The sequence below is a fragment of the Bidens hawaiensis genome, unplaced genomic scaffold (assembly GCF_021521415.1).
Source record: "Bidens hawaiensis isolate Kalapana, Puna unplaced genomic scaffold, B.hawaiensis_p1.1 tig00036359_1, whole genome shotgun sequence".
Classification (NCBI taxonomy): Eukaryota; Viridiplantae; Streptophyta; class Magnoliopsida; order Asterales; family Asteraceae; genus Bidens; species Bidens hawaiensis.
The window spans coordinates 92,593-109,593 of record NW_027496344.1 but is presented as its reverse complement, the minus strand read 5'-3'; the positions used below and the strand labels follow the sequence as shown (position 1 = coordinate 109,593).

The following is a 17,001-nucleotide window of genomic DNA, read 5'->3' as shown; positions in this document are numbered from 1 at the left end:
TAGGATCTTCTTGTTTGAGCTACAATGTGAAAATTGTGCTAGAACTGATCATAGTGTTAAGATTGACATAATGGAGGTTAACAAATGTGAACCAAATTAATAGTAGTCTATATGTTATTACTTCACATGCAAGAAGTCTCTTTAAAAATATCGTAAATAAAATAAGTTTATATTTTATGTCCATATTTTCCATGTTCATAGTTTAAATTCGCATAATTATTTAATACTATGGGAAGATAAGGCATGCACATAGTTTAGAGTCAATCTTGTTTAGCCGTACATCTTCCATGCAATTTCCTACATCACACGTCTAATCCCAATAATTGAGATACATAATCCTCACATTTTATATGACCTTTCAAGGGTTCCTAAAGCCATATTAAACCTACTTCATTCCTTCCCCTTTCATCAACACACACTATATATACACGCACATGTATCCATTGATACACACACACGTATATACATATTGCATACATATATAACAAGCATAAAGAGAAAACAAAAGGATGGTTGAGAAATTTGATATTTGTATCAACATGTTAAAGACAGGGTTTGAGTTTGTGATGGTGTTCTTGGGAGATTTGAAGTTTGCAATTCATGAAACCAACAAACAAAGCATTCCTTGCACTCCTCAAACCCCCTACATTGGTCTTCTTCCTTGACAAATTTTTTGTTCATTCATATACTTTTTTTTGTTAAGATTTTGTTGTTTGATTATGAATTTTGTTGTGAAGTCAATATACAAGTTGTATACGAAGTGGTAATGTCGATGGCGTTTGCGTTTGGGATACAAATAGATTATGAAAACGTTTACTACATTGTCTAATGTTATAACTTCGGTTTATTATTACTTGTTTTTTATCATATCATTGTGTTGCACAACTATTGGTGTTCGTGTGTTTACATTGTGGTCATAAATGTGTTTTTTTTTGCATTTGACTACAGTAAATCGAGATTTGGATAATATGTATTTCAACAAATCTGGTCTCTTTAATTTTGCGTATTCGATATTGATTAGAATTTAATTTTCTGATTTTAAATTAGTTTTTTATTAAAATTAAAAAGGACATTTCCTAGCTTAAATGAATGGCGTTTACATATAGATTAAATTATTATCGTCTGTAATTCCAAATGGGCATTTGGTCTAGTGGTATGATTCTCGCTTAGGGTGCGAGAGGTCCCGAGTTCAATTCTCGGAATGCCCCAATTTTTTATTTTTAAATTTTTCTTCATTTGAAATAGGCACAACAAAAGTAACTAAACTCAGTTCAACTTCATTTAAAGAACCGAGTTGAGCGAATCAGTTCGGAAAGTATGGTAAAAGTTTTTTGTTAACTTATTATTTGACTTGAATGAACCAAACATAAATGTTATAATCAAAGTAAAAAAAAAACTACATTTATCAAGCTAAAAGTTGGCTCGAGTTGATACGAGCTGAGTTGCCAGCTTACATAAACATCATTATATTATTGGCTCAAGTTGACGGTGGTTCGGCTCGTACTCGAATTCAATATCCAGGTCAGCGTGACTCTCGAGATCCTCGTCTAAGTCATCACCAATGTCCTACAAAATTTTATTAAAAAAAAGTGATATTGGTTTTTAATACTCCTAACTTTCCCTCATTGGTAGATAACACTCCTAACTTTCGATTTGTCACCAACCACTCTCAACTTTCACCCTATTTTCCTGTACCACTTCTCGTCTAAATGAACACTAACCTCGTTAATGTTTTGGACTAAAAATGTCATTCAAATTAGTTGAGGGGGTAAAACAAAAATTTTATTTTTAACACACAACCTCCATTTTCGTGACCTCGTTTTTCCGGCGACCTCTTTTCTTCTAGCGAATTTGAGTTTTCCGACTATCTCGTTTTTCAGATAATGGAGATGGTTCAGAGGTGTAAAAGGTGATGGAGATCATGAAGATTGTGCACCGGTGGAGATATGATGAAGATGGTTCTCGCCGGAAACCTGCAACTCGATTTTCCGGCACGCGGGCGATCCCGGAAGGTGGCTGGGTGAGACACTGGTGGTGGCGGGGTTGTGGTTTTGGAGCGATGGGCGGTGAAATGATGGATATGGTGTTCGCCGTAAACCTGCAACTGGCCGGAAAACTCAAATTCATATGTGAAGCTCGGTGAAATGATGGATATGGTGTTCTGAAAGACGAGATAGCCGAAAAACTCGAATTCTCCGGAAAAAATGAGGTCGTCATAAAAACGAGGTCGCCGGAAAAACGAGGTCACCAGAAATAGAGGTTGTGTGTTAAAAATAAAATTTCTGTTTTACGCCCTCAACTAATTGGAATGACATTTTTAGTCCAAAACATTAACGAGGTTAGTGTTCATTTAGACGATGAGTGGTACAGAAAAATAGGGTGAAAGTTAGGAGTAGTGGGTGACAAATCAAAAGTTGGGAGTGTTATTTACCAATAAGGGAAAGTTGGGAGTATTAAAAACCAATATTCCAAAAAAAACTAGCAAGAAGCTAGACACGCCAATACATATATCCATCAAAAAGCACACGAAAAAACCACTAATCTACAATCGAAATATATACCGAACCAACACACCCATCAGATTACACCTGAAAATTATACCAATCCTCCCAAGACAACTCAAGCTTTCGGGATCAATTTTTAAGCCAAAGAAAACCTAACACCTTTATTTCTTCAACTAATCTAGGTAAGTGGACCGGAACCACACTATGGACCAAGTTAGTTAATTAAAAGAAGTTTTAAATAATGAATTAAACAAAAAGTGTTCATGGGTCAACCCATTTTAGACTGACCTAGACTAGTTCAACGTGTTCTAGAAGATACAAGTTACTTATATGGTCATGCAAAAATAACCTTGCCATCATGTTCTTTCTTAAGCCATGATTAGAACAATTAGTTGTATATACATATTATTTACTAGTTAGTAGTTTATGGCACGGGCCTATAGAAGTTGTGCAAAATGGGCCTAATCATAGAGAACGTCCATGCAACTTTGTTTTAGAATGAAGGCAGTAGAATTAAAAAAGAAAACATGAAGTTAGCAAAGTTTATGCAAACAAAAACATTAGAAAATTAGAGAAATACACCAATGTAACCAACATAAGTTGCTATAGGTGAGGTGGCAAAGACAAAATCGTGACATATTTAGTGGCATCACCATGCCAAATTTTAAAACCAACAAAGAAGGAAATCAGATGAGCGGGCGGATAAATGAGATTGAAGGCTATGTGGCATTACGGTCTGTGGGATGCAGTGGCAAGATGGGATACTCGTTATGACACAAGATCTTTGAGGCTAGACCAACTAAATTTAAAATATGGACCGTAAAATAAAACATATAAATTGTTTCACAGTTATTAAACATTTAAACCATACAGTAAACATACAAAGTTTTAGTGGTGTTTGTGAAATTGTGAGAGTTTATAGACTGACTTTTTATTGGAATCCTGAAAAGAATAGACAGAAAAGTATAAAGAAACAATGCAGATGGTGACAAGGTTAACTTTGGTTGAAAATTGACAAAAGAAAACTACAAAAGTGAATAGTGGATCAAGAAATGAAAAGTTAGTTGACAAGGCAATTTTGTCGGCAAATGTTAAGGTAAAGACTTAAGGGGGATATAGCATAATGTAAATTTAACCCCTTGTGTAAAGATAGGATGATAAGATAAAAGAAATGAAATTTGTAAATTCTAATAAATGTTTTTAAGCAAACTAGTGGTATTCTAATACCCCACAAGTAATTATCCAACATATATCACACATGTATGATGCACTATTTTATAACTGTGTATGGTACATTATACTCTTTTTAAAATAGTCTCGTTGTCATTCCAATTAGTAAGTCTTAACTCGGTTAGTTGATAGCTCAAATCTACGCGTGTAAAATGCACTCGAGTCGGATTTAAATCCAACTTCAAACTTATTTAATAAATTATGTTCAACTCAAATTTATAGAGTAAAGTTTACTTGAACCAGTTTAAATTAAAAGTTATTTGAGAAATCAGATTACTAGACTGCTTTTTTATTTGGAAAAATATTTGTTTCATTGAAGACAAGTTGGCCAATATGTTTATTAACTTAGGTCAAATCACCCGTGACTCATCTGACTTCGAACCATCTCGGAGACGCCCGAACCATCGAGGGTTTTGACCCTCCCGTTCCGATTGAGAATTTCACTTGGAACAACTTCATGCCAATTAAGGTTGACCTCTTTTGTTGGCTTGCATTATTCGCCGAAACTGATACTAGCATGAAAACTCTTTGGCAAAACACGATCTCTCCATCAACTTCCTTTCATATATGATACGTGGTCTCTTTGATGAAATGGCCGAGCATTTGATTATTCATCTCACTACTTTTGGCGAATTGGCGATCACGAAATGAGTAGGTTTTTGCCAATGTGGGGCTAGCCTACTTGGTAGAGACACTAACCTCTTAGATGGGAGTTCCCAGATTTAAACCTGGGTAAATGCTTAGTTAGTATATTATTAGTGTAGAATAAAGTATGTGTAACATTTATCGTTCAAAAAAATAAGTAGGTTTTTATTGGCAACCCCATTTGTCGATACAAAGTTTTAAATGACATACAGGTTTCGGGATTCCTATGGATTCTCAATTGCCAAAAGTTGTTTTATCTATATTGGAGTTGAGGATTATTGGTGATGTTTTTTATAGATTGGAATTAAGAATTATTAGGCTATGCGTAGTGGAGGGCTACAAATGGAGGCGAATTGCGACACGTGGCGCTCAGTAAGCAAGGGGTGTGAATTTGTTTTTGGGGTGTAATAGTGTTGGGGCTACAAATAGTAATATAATAATATAACATATATATATATATATATATATATATATATATATATATATATGTATATAGGGTTTGGATCAGATACAAATGAAATTAATGTGTTAAACGTGAAAATCAAGTAGAGTAATTATGCATACAATTAGAGTAATTATCATAAAGTAATTGCATAATTACTCTATAATAATTACTCTACTTGTATACATAATTACTCTACTTGATTTTCACGTTTAGCACGTTAATTTCATTTGTACGTTAACCTTCCCCTATATATATATTAATATATATATGTGTGTGTGTGTGTATAACACACACACTATAAATATAATAATAATAACAATAAATCTCATCTCCTCCCGGCGACAAATAACCCACGACCCCGTCCATTTCGCCCCAATTTCGCCAAGGGGGCGGTGTTCGCACCCCTTCGCGCCCAAATTGTAGCCCCACTACACTTAGTCTTAGTGATGTTTTGATTAACTTTCTTTCTTTTTTGGTCTTGTCTAACTTTTTCGTTTTAGGGGGTGTTTGGGATTCTTTATTTAATAGAGGTAGGGTACCAAAAAGGAGCCTCTCACATATCACCCGCGGGACATATGGATCACGTAAGAGGAAGAACGTTCTCATACCACGCGCGGAAGCATCTGGGCATCCTCAGAAGTCATCCGCAGGATAAGACATTGGTCTGCCAATATGACCGGAGGGCAATGCCAATTAGACAGCTGTAAATAACTAACTACACTCTAGAAGAACGTCCACAATTGTTACTTGAGGAGTACGTGACTTGCCCACTAATGAAAGAAGGACACCTGACCAGTTTGTTATAACCGTGCACATGGCCAGGGTGCAATTCGTCCTATCATTAGGTGACGCGTGTCCAGGTTGTTGCACCCATGCACATGAGACGTATGGCTCAACCTATCATAAGAGGACACGTGTCCATGCGGTTATTAAGATCTTATAGAAGAGGACAACTGACCCAATCACCTTCCTACCCCATTCGGCTATAAATACCTTGTCAACCTGCATGAGGTATTCATCCACACTCACTCACTCGTATTCTGACTACACTTAGTCTACTTTACTTCAGTACTTTCCTCACTACGAACGTTACTGATTTTCAAGCCGGAGGGTGGTTACAGGAAGACCCCACACCTTGTCCTTCCTGTAACGAGACTCACGGTGTCTGTTTTGCAGGTTCAGGTCATTGGACTTTGGGAAGTTGTGCTCATACTGTGTTTGTAGTTATCGTATTTTACCCTGTGGACTCATTGGATCCAGGACCCATACTAGGGGATCGGATCCGTGTTTATTCACCTCCTTATACCTTATTTAAAGTGTAAGGTATAAGTTACAAAGTTGTAACTTATGTCTTATATACTCACAAAACCTAAATTTTCCAAACACCTTATGACTTATAACCCGTAAGTTATAAAGTATATGGAGCTAAAATAAGGAATCCCAAAAAACCCCCTTACTTATGAGTTAGGAGTCCCGTTGTTGTAAAAAGTAACTGCATTTCATTTTAAATTTTATTTTGCGTTGTGAATAGTTAGAGGAAACAAAGATGATGGATTTGTTCCTTTTGTGCAATAAGTGGTCAGGGACTGCCAACTGATGATGGATGCATTAGATTCCCAGTGTCCAGTCTTCCGAAAGATACCTTACTATACCACTCTTTCTTTTTAGATAGATTAGTACGACCCCAAATGAATTCAAATTATGTATTGATAAATTTAATTTTAATTTTTGATAAAATAAAACCACTATTTGATTTTATCATTTTTTAAACAACAAACCTCTTTATCACTAGGCCAAAGAAGTAACATCTCCTACCACTTTTTTTTTTAACGGTCAACTAAGTAACGTCGGGTACTCCGTACGCGGCTTCCATTGACTAAAGGTAGCCCGAGCCGGCCACTAGTCCGGACGGAGCCCCTAACGGTCCACCTGTTGAGGGATTCACCGAATAAAACCTGACCCCCACGCTCGCCAAACGTCACGACAGCGAGGAGCCGGTAAAAACGGGTGAGATCAGGACTCGAACCCGCCAGGGTCATCTCTCATATCTCCCATATAAATTGGTGGTAGTAAGGTTTGAACCCCCTACCTCTCGCTAGTAAAGTGAGTACTCTACCATTGAGGCACATCTAATTTATAACATCTCTTACCACTAGGCCAAAGCCTAAGTGGCATTTATCATTTTGTTTACATTTAATAGTTTTTTTTTCTAATTTGAATGGCTTTAAAAATTAAGTTTACTAGGTGCTATTACACATGTCGTTACGACGGGAAGGCAATGAGATTTTTGTGAGTATCGATTAAATTTGTTACGGTAATTCTTAGTGAAATTAATTATTATTAATCTTTGAACTCGTGACCCAACCTTCTCAAGTATTAATATCACATCTAACCACTCCAAATTGTATCTTTGTTATCAATTAGTTTTCATGTAATATATATTGTAAAAGTTGCTGATAGTAATAAACTAATAATGGCATAAACTCCCATATTGCAAAACTAATAGGTTTCATATTGTGCTGAAGAAACACTAAGTGACCCTGGCAGATTAAGGATAATCTTAGGGTTAAGTAGATGTTTCCCACGAGGGTTAGGTCCGGCAAAGATGGTTATTCTTCTCAACCTGCAAAACAGACACCGTAAGCTCGTCACTGAGAAGGGGGGGTTCCTCCTTGTGACCACCCTCCGGCGTGAGAATCAGACTAGATTGCTTTGAATATAAGTGTATATTGAGAGAAATAACTAGAAAGAAGATGATGATACCGTTCCAAGGTGTTGGAGTATTTATTGCCGAAGGTAGGTTTCCAAGCAGGTACGGCCAGCTGTATAATATTCCTTTTCCACCAACTATGAGCTATGTTTGTGCCACGATTGGAGTTGGTGGGTAGGCAGCGGCTGATAGTGACATTTTGTACTGGAGCGTGCTCCTCCTCGTACTATTGTCGGTGAGCTGTCACCCTGTGATTGGTTCATGGGTCGCTTTCGTCAGATCTTGTCCATTTGTCCATACCTTGGTAGGTATAGTACAAAAGATCTTCTAGAAGCGTACGGACTGGCTCTTTTGGGCGGGAATATTCCCGCCCTGCTCATTCCTTCTTCAGGTGACATTACTGAAGTATTAAGAGTTAGTGCCTTATGCGTGTAGCCTTACTGTTAATGCGGGTAGCCTTCCTTCTTGGCTTGTACCCACAGCTGCGGGGACAGGCAGGGTACTGTACCAAGGGAGGCTTTCCTGTGGGAACAGCTGGCTTACTGCGTATAAGGTCTTCATCTCTCTGAGCATGGTGGGTCCTGCGGATCCAGTTGGTCTTTGCGCAGACGTACCTCTTCCAGGTGAGTCTTGCGGGTCCAACTGGGCTTTGCGGGGACCTACCTCTTCAAGTCCCCCCAGTCCATTGTTCTTCTCATGAATTGTTAATAAGTGAGGTGAACTTTTGGACTTTAAGAAAGGGGTTTTAAAGGGGTTTTCGTTTTTTAAGGTTCTCCATGGGGATTCTTCCCGCAGTTTTCCTAATGTCACTTGCAGAAAATTCCCGACTTTTTCTGCCTGATCTTTGGGTATGATGCGGGTAGGTGCGTAACCTCTCCGCAAATCGGGAGCGTTGAGTTTCACTTGTGTAGATTCTCCACGGGGTATTGGTAGTTTTAGACATAGTGATCAGTTATGTTAAACAACCAATTCCACCTTGAAGCTTCAAACAATCTAGTTCTCAACGTTCCCGCCATGCGGGGGTGTTATTTCCCTTTCCGCAAGCATGACCCATAAGATCCATCTTGGGTTCAATTCCCTGCAAGTGCTGAGTATGTGAAGGGTTTCGCCTTGACACTGTACCCGCACTTGTCTTATGGTTTCTTGTTTTCCAAGGTATCTTCTTGGCTTCAATTCCCTGCAAGTGCTAAGTATGTGAAGGGTTTCGCCTTGACACTGTACCCGCACTTGTCTTATGGTTTCTTGCTTTCCAAGGTAAGGGGGGTATATTCCCTCTTATTTTTGAATCTTTTTGAATCTTTTTGGAATTCAGAGAGTTGGTGAAAGGATAAGGACAGTCCAAACAGTTGAAGGGACGTTGGCGTCTTCTGACGGTTTCAGGACGTGCAGGAAGTTATGACGACGTGACAGCATGTGGTCAATCAGGATGCTTTTTCAGGCGCGTGGGCGCGAATTTCATGACACGCGCCATTCCGACACCTGTTGCCAGCTTGCTTTATCCACACGTGTCGTCGTGTCATTGCGCCTGCGCTTTCTCTCTCATTCGCATTAAATTCATCGCATTCATTGCGATAAGTATATAAGGGGGGATAGGGTGTATCTCGTCCCATACCTTCACTTCACTCTTCCTCCTTTTAAGCGATTTCCGGCGAATACTCATCTTTTCCGGCGAGCATTCTCCTGAAACCGCTTTCTTTCATCTTTAACATTTGAAAAATGTCTTCTTCTACTCATGACCCAGAGGTTAACGTCGAGGAGTCCGACGTTTACCTCGAGAACCCGACGTCTACGTCCGATAAGGACGATAAGAGTACTGCCGGCGAGTGTCAGTGTACTCTTTCTGTCGATGTATACCATTACATCGTCAAGAAGTTCATGCTGGAGCCTTATGAGCCTGAGTTTCCGGAGGCCAACCAGACCGTATACGACGCCCCTAAGGGCAAGATAGGGGTCTACACTTCGTTCTTCCTATATGGGAATCTAAGATTCCCATTAACGAAGTTCGTATACCGTGTTTTGGAGAAACACGGTGTTCATCTGACAGAGGTGCACCCAATGGCAATTGCCAAAGTTCGCCATTTCGAATGGGTGTGCCGTATTTTGGGTATCGAGCCCCGAGTCGACCGCCTGATGACCTTCTATACTTGGAGGTGCATCCAGGGTTGGTATACCCTTGTCACTCGGATCAAGGGTTTGAAGATCTGCGCTACTGAGCGTAGTCTTCGTTCTTGGAAGCGGGAGTTTTTCTACATTTCCGCTCGTGTCGTTCCCATCGCGATGACGTTCAAGAATGGGAGGGCACTTCCTAACATTCACGCCTCCAACTACCAGGAGACGGAATGGTTCACCAAGATCTCCCAGATTCAGACTCAGGTTTATCGCTTCGCGGAGTCTGGGATGGTGATGCTTGGGATGAGCCGCGTGTGGAAGGATGCCGGGTCTGGGACGCCGCAAATACCCATCGTTCTCGAATACGGTTTGAACTATCTTCCTTTTGGTATGCCCCGTCTTTTGTGTTGGTTTAGGGTTTTCCTTCTAACATTTTTATCGTTTTTATTTCAGAAGGGAACAACTTACAGTCGCTCTTGCATCCGCGGGAGACTGGTGGTCCCGCGCGGTTGGGTACTCGTGACCTTGATGAAAACGAGTTGCCCATTTTGGAGCAGACTGCGGATAGATTCGTAGAGGTCTACCCGACAGGCCACGAGATTTTGAGCGCCACTCGGCCAGGTAAGGAGTTCTTTAATCCTCGTCCTCTTCATGCTCAAACTTCTGTTGGAATTCCTCTGATCTTGTCATCTTCTGATGAGGGATCCGCAGATGGGCCTTTCATTGTGAGGAAAAAGAAGGCGGCTGGCGTGAAGGGAAAAGCGAAGGTTGCTTCCTTCGTTGACCTGGGGAATCAGTCTGATTCCGCGACTGAAAGTGAGGAGGCGGCGGGGAACCTTGGTGATGGTGACGCGACCATTGTCTCAGAGGTTAAGACGACAGTCACTTCCGAGCCACCAAGCGTTGCGAAGGTGACTGGCGTGAAGAGGTCAGTTCCATCGGGTCCATCTCCGCCTGTCAGGGCTTTCAAGATTAAGAAAACCCGTAAGTATATTTTGTGTACCTTTTCCGCATTTCCTTCCGCCTTTGTTTTTTATCTTTGGCTTTTCTTCATGCAGGAGTTGACTTATCTGCTTTTGAGAGTGGTGCGGGAGGAAGTGGTTCAGGACCCATGACGATAGGTTTGGTCAACCTATCCGAGGCGATGACCCAGGCGGCTGCGCCTGTTTCTGGTACCGGTTCAGTTGCTTATATTGTTGAAGCAACTGTTCCGGTTATGACGGCATCTGTCATGGCTGCTGTGCCGACGATGGCGTCCAGTTTCATTGCTGCGTTAAGCAGTTCAACTTCTCCGCCCGCCGTCAGTGCCATCTTTACGACATCGTTCACCGGACCGGCGGTGACTTTTTCTGCGAGCTCATCTGCAGCGGCTACCACGGTTATGAGTTCATCTCAAATGAGTTCATCTCCGATGGTCTCAACCTCAGTGGCTTCTACAGCGTCACATTCGGCGTCAGCGACTACCTCGTCCTCGGTCGGTTCTTCAGGTATGTTTAGAGTTGGGACCTCTAGACTTACCTCTGTTGATGAGGGAATCCAATCTTTGCCTCCTTCCCATCTCCTTGACCTCTTGGATGGATATCCTTTAGGTTCAGGTGATGGGTTTAGCAGCTATCGGCCTGTTATCGACCCTACAGGTGCGTGGGGTTACTTTGGCCTCTTATCCATCCTTGTCATTTTTTCCTAACTGTTTTTTGTTTTCGCAGTTTCGGATTCCAATGAGGTCTATGCGCCAAGGTGGAATATCCGCCGAGGGACAACTCTGAGGACGGCTGCAGACTGCGTCGACTGGGCGCGCCATGCCGCTCCAAGTGGTGCATTGGGGGAGGCGATGATTAGTTACCAAGAAGGCCGGTTGTCTACCGAGCTTCGAATTTTACTCGCCTGGATGCAGCCGCGTGTCGAATTACTTTGTCGTGAAAACGATAAGTTAAAGACTGCGCGTAGCTTGGAGGTGGCTCAGGTGCGATCGCTGCGGGAGGAGAACAAGAAACTTGCCGCCACCGCTGCTGAAAAAGAAAAGGCCTTCAAGGATCTTGAGGCCGAGATCCAAGCCAGGAATGAGGCCCGTTCCAAGGCTACTCAAGCTGTTAACGAACAGCTTAGGTTGGCCAAGGAAACTGCGCGTAATGCGACCGAAAGGGCCACCAAAGCTGAAGCCGTTGCTGAGGCTCTGCGCGCTGAGAATGAAGAGCTGAAAGCCAAACTGGAGAAGCTTCAGCAGGCTCATGAGGCTTTGGCTTTAGAGGATGCCAAGCTACAGGAGCTTTTGGATCAGAAGGGTGTGCTTGATCGCGCTGAGCGCAAGCTTAAAAGCGTTGAGGAGACTGCTGCCAAGGAAGTGCTGCTTGCCAACTTAAACAAGAATGAGGCCCTACGCGCACGCGATCAAGCTCGCGCTACCCTTCAAGAGGCTCTGTCCAATAAGGATTGGCTTCTACGAGAAGCGTTGCCGCAGGTACGCATAGCTTCATAATTCCTTGCTTTTTGCTTTGCTTTCTTTATACTTAGAAAAGTTATATATATATATATATATTTTTTTGTAGGTTGTGCATCGGATTTTCGGGAACACATCCTATGACGATGCCATGAGCGCAGCCCTCAACGCATCTCATGAGGATGGGGAGAAAGCTGGTTTCTTGCTTGGTCTAGGATTTGCAGAGAAAGGCATCCCGCCTTCCAAATTTCCTCTACACGATGTTGACACTGAAGCTGCCTACGACAAAGCTGTGAACCAGTACGCTGCTTTCTCTCATCCGGTTGTGGAGAAGGTGAACGAAGTTGCTGCTGCTGATGACGGGCTAGCTGTTCTCAAATCTTTCCTTGAACAGCCGCAGCCAACTGATGGTGCGGGTTCAAGTGGGTTTGGAGGGAGTGGTCCCGAAGCCTGAATCTTGAGATTCCTCCCAGCCGTTAGGATAGATTTGTATTTTTTGTAGGCGGGTAGATACCTGGCCATTTTGTAATGTTTGAACAGCTTTTAATATGAATATAAATGTTTTGTTAACGCCTTGCCTTATAAACATTATATGATTTGTTTATGCATATTTTAGTTTAACTTAGCAATTTTAAGTGTTTTGAATAAGTTAACCTTTCGACGCGTGTCAGATAATAGGTTAATGTTCTGTTTCCTCTATCATGATGGTGCGGGTAGGACCGTCACTTTCACTTAGTAGGATGACCAAACTTCATCTATGTCTGACCTGCATGAAGGTTTTCCTCATCTTCCCTTTAGAAATTTTTGCTGTTTTTGTGTTTATGCGGGTTGTGCCGCTTTCCACACGCAACAACTTACTTCCTCTCTCACTTATTTATGCGGTGAATACCGGCATATCAGTGTGGTCAGTTCATAAGTATAAAGGTAAGGCTATCAACATCAATGTGATAAGGAGAATCATTTTCATTAGAAGTGGCTCTAGGCCTTTTCTTTACAAGTTTGGAATTGATCTACATGTAACATCTGCGTAATTGAGCTCCATTCCATGTTCTTGGGATGGGGGTGCTATCGAGCCTTTCGAGCCGGTATGCGCCCTTTCCCAGAACTTTTTTAATAATGTATGGCCCTTCCCAGACCAGTGCCAGCTTTCCTGGGCGCTCCTGGTTCGAAGCCTCGTTGTTACGCAGTATGTAGTCTCCGACATTGAAGTTGCAGAGTTTTACCCGCGTGTTGTAGTACTTTTGCATTTGTCGCTTGTAGTTCTCTTCACGCGCTGTGGCTAAGTCTCTGCGCTCTTCGGTTAGCATAAGGTCTAACCGTCTTTCCGCATCATTGTCTTCTGGCTGAGTTATGACTCTTGGTGAGGGTAGACCAATCTCGATTGGAACCATGGCTTCAGTGCCATAGGTGAGGCTGAACGGGGTTTCGCCCGTGCTTGCTTTTTTCATCGTTCTGTTTGCACAAAGGACATGTGGAACTTCGTCCACCCAGCCGGATCTATGCTCCAAGAGTCTTTTCTTTATGCCGTCAACGATGCTCTTGTTTGCTCTTTCCACCTCACCATTACCATGCGGGTGTGCCACTGAGGTAAAGGTGTGGGTGATTTGAAGCTCTTTCAGCCACTTTTGTAGCTTCTGGTCAGCAAAGTTGGTGCCGTTATCGCTCACCAAATTCTGTGGAAGTCCAAAACGACAAATAATAAATTCCCAAATAAATTTTTTGATATGTTTTGCGGTTGTTTGGGCTAAGGGTTTTGCTTCTATCCACTTGGTGAAGTAGTCGATGGCTACCACTAGGAACTGAACGTTTTCCTGCTGCTGTGGGAAATGGGCCTGTCACATCGATGGCCCACTTCTGGAATGGCCATGAAGAAGTGACTGGAACAAGTTCGTTCTTCGGGCGATGCGTGTTGGGTGCGTAAAGCTGGCAGGACCTACATTTTCTGATGTAGGCCAGCGCATCCGTGTGCATCCCCGGCCAAAAGTATCCTGCGTTGTTTAGCTTAGCTACAACTGCGCGTGGACCTGCGTGTACTCCACAGATGCCTTCGTGTACTTCCCTTAGGAGGTAGTCGGCATCTTGGTCGTCAACGCATCTGAGGAGTGGGCCAAGAAAATTACGCCTGTAAAGTATGTCATCAACAAGTTGATAGTTCAGTGATTTACAGCGTATCTTTCTTGCCTGTGTCTTTGACTCTGGTAGTATACTCGCTGCAAGGTAATTTATGATTGGTGTCATCCATGTTTCCGTGCCGGTTTGGATGACACAAATTTCCTTGTGTGGGACTGATGGTGCTCCAAGAAGTTCAACGCGGATGTCCTTTCCCAAATGGGTGAAGGCTAACGATGCAAGCTTGCTTAACGCATTCGCAGATTTGTTTTCGCTTCGCTTGATGTGCACAACTTTGCAATCGTTAAAATCGCGCATAAGGGTTTTTGCTTGTGCGAGGTACAGGGCCATTGTGTCGTTCACGGCCGTGTACGTCCCGTTAATCTGGCTGCCTACTAGCATGGAATCCACGTGGGCTTCCAAGTTTTTCACCCCCATCTTACGCGCAATTCTTAATCCGGCCAAGAATGCTTCGTACTCCGCTTCGTTATTCGTACTTGGGAAATCCAGCCGAATAACTTAAGTGTATTCTTGGCCTGCTGGGTTAGTTAGTTTCAACCCTGCGCCTGAACCTTCATTGTTGGCTGCTCCATCAGTATAGAGTCGCCAGACATCGTCAATGTCTTGTGCTGGAGAGGGTTGAGCCTCTTCCTGGCACTCTTTTTCCCGCGATGCGGGGACTTCCGCAATAAAGTCGGCCAAGACCTGGCCTTTTATGGCTGGTCTTGGCTTGTACTTTATCGCGTATTCCCCCAACTCAATTGCCCATTTGGCTAGGCGCCCCGACAATTCAGGTTTGCCTAGAACGTTTGCAAGTTTGAAGTTGGTGAGAATTGTGATTGGGTGACCTTGGAAATATCGTCTTAGCCTGCGTGAAGCCTGTACAAGCGCTAAGACTAATTTTTCCAGGGTAGAGTACCGGGTTTCCACGTTTGTTAAGACGCGGCTTACATAGTAGATGGGCATCTGGATGCCTTTTCATTCTACTAGTAAGACTGCCCCGGTTGCTCTGTCTGTGGCGGAGAGGTAGAGAATTAATTCCTCCCCCCTTCTGGTGCTGTGAGCGTTGGGAGTTCGATCAAGCGTGACCGAATCTCTTGAAAAGCTGCTTCCGCTTCTGGTGTCCAGCGGAAGTGCGTTTTCTTCAAGCAATTTCTCAATGTTGACACGAATGGGAACGACCTATCCGCATGGTTTGCCAAAAAGCGGTTAAGTGCGACTAGTCGTTTATTCAGTGTCTGAGCCTGTTTGATGATAGTAGGTGATTCCATTTTCATAATGGCTTCGACCTTTTCAGGGTTCGCTCTAAAGTCATCTTTGGTAACGATGACTCCTAAGAACTTCCCTTCTTCCATCCCAAAGGAACACTTGCTCGGGTTGAGCTTCATGTTTATTTTTCTGAGCGTGTTGAAAGTTTCTTCGATGTCTTTCAACATCGCCTCTGGCTCGAGGCTTTTGATGACCAAGTCATCCATGTAAACCTCCAAGTTCCTCCCGATTTGGGCATGAAACTCTTTGTCCATCAAGCGTTGGTATGTGGATCCGGCATTCTTTAGTCCGAATGGCATCATTTGGTAACAGAATGTGCCATCGGGCGTCCGAAATGCGGTTTTATCCTGATCGTCAACAGCCATGTGGATTTGATGGTACCCTTTATACGCATCAAGGAAGCATTTAAGGCGAAACGGTGCTAACGAATCTACCTTAAGGTCAATTTCGGGTAACGGGTAACAATCCTTGGGGCATGCTTTGTTTAGGTCTTTAAAATCTATGCACATGCGCCATTGTTTGTTGGATTTCGGTACCATGACGGGATTTGCAACCCATGTTTGATATTTATTAACGCGTACGATGCCTGCGTCAAGGAGTTCCTTGACTTGGGTTCTACACGCGTTAGCCTGCTCCGCACCCATTACGCGACGCTTTTGTATGATCGGCGCAAACGCCGGGTCACACTTGAGCTTATGCTCAGCCTTACTTCGAGGTACACCAGTCATGTCAGCTGGTGTCACGCGAAGATGTCGGCGTTTTTTTGCAACAAGCGTTTGAGTAAGGTGCGTGTGGGATTAGTGATCGTTGGGCCAATGGTAACAGCCTGGTCAGGGTATTTGCCATTGAAGGCCCATTCTTCTGGCTCAGAGGTTGTTGGTTTAGCCATCTTTGGTTTGGGTTTAGATGAGACAGATGCGATGCATACCTGGGGAATACCCGTGATCATCGCGACGCCCTCAGCTGTTGGCCATCCCATCATACCATGGACCGAAGACACCACAGCATTAAATCTTGCCATCCCATCTCTCCCGAAGAGAATGTCGTATGTGTGGTGTGGCTTCCTCATTACAACGAAGTCCACGTCTTCTATGCGGGAGTACTCCCCTTCCATCGAGGCGTAAACCGTTTCTAGGCGTTCTTTGTCTTCGTCGTCTAGCTTGTCGAAGAACTGCCTATACATGACCGTTGACGAATCGCCATTATCAGCAAGAGTGCGGGAGGTGATGTAGTGCCCCAGCTAGCTTTTGATGACTATGGGGCCTTCTTTGTTGGGCCTTCCTGGCACACGCGGGAAGCACACTTCAGCTTCCTTCCACGCACTTGGCTCTGTTGTTCGTCGTTTTCTTCCTCTGACATTGCCATGAACCATGTGAATGCTGATGTCGACGGGCTTTCGTCCATTGCCCTTGTACCGATTGTCATTCCTCCCTCCGTTCTTGATTGACGCCACGAGGTGTGTGAGTTTCCCATCTTTGACGAATGTTTCGACGATATCCTTCAAAGATGTGCATTCCTCCGTGGTGTGGCCTTTTGTCCCGTG

At 43.0% G+C, this 17,001-nt stretch overlaps 1 non-coding gene across 1 annotated transcript; it reads left to right on the top strand.

The window, feature by feature from the left end:
* Nucleotides 1–1,136: 1,136 nt before the first annotated feature.
* TRNAP-AGG (transfer RNA proline (anticodon AGG)) lies at nt 1,137–1,208 on the top strand. The gene has a single exon. It is a non-coding gene; the product is annotated as a tRNA-Pro (tRNA).
* The last annotated feature ends 15,793 nt before the right edge of the window (nt 1,209–17,001 follow it).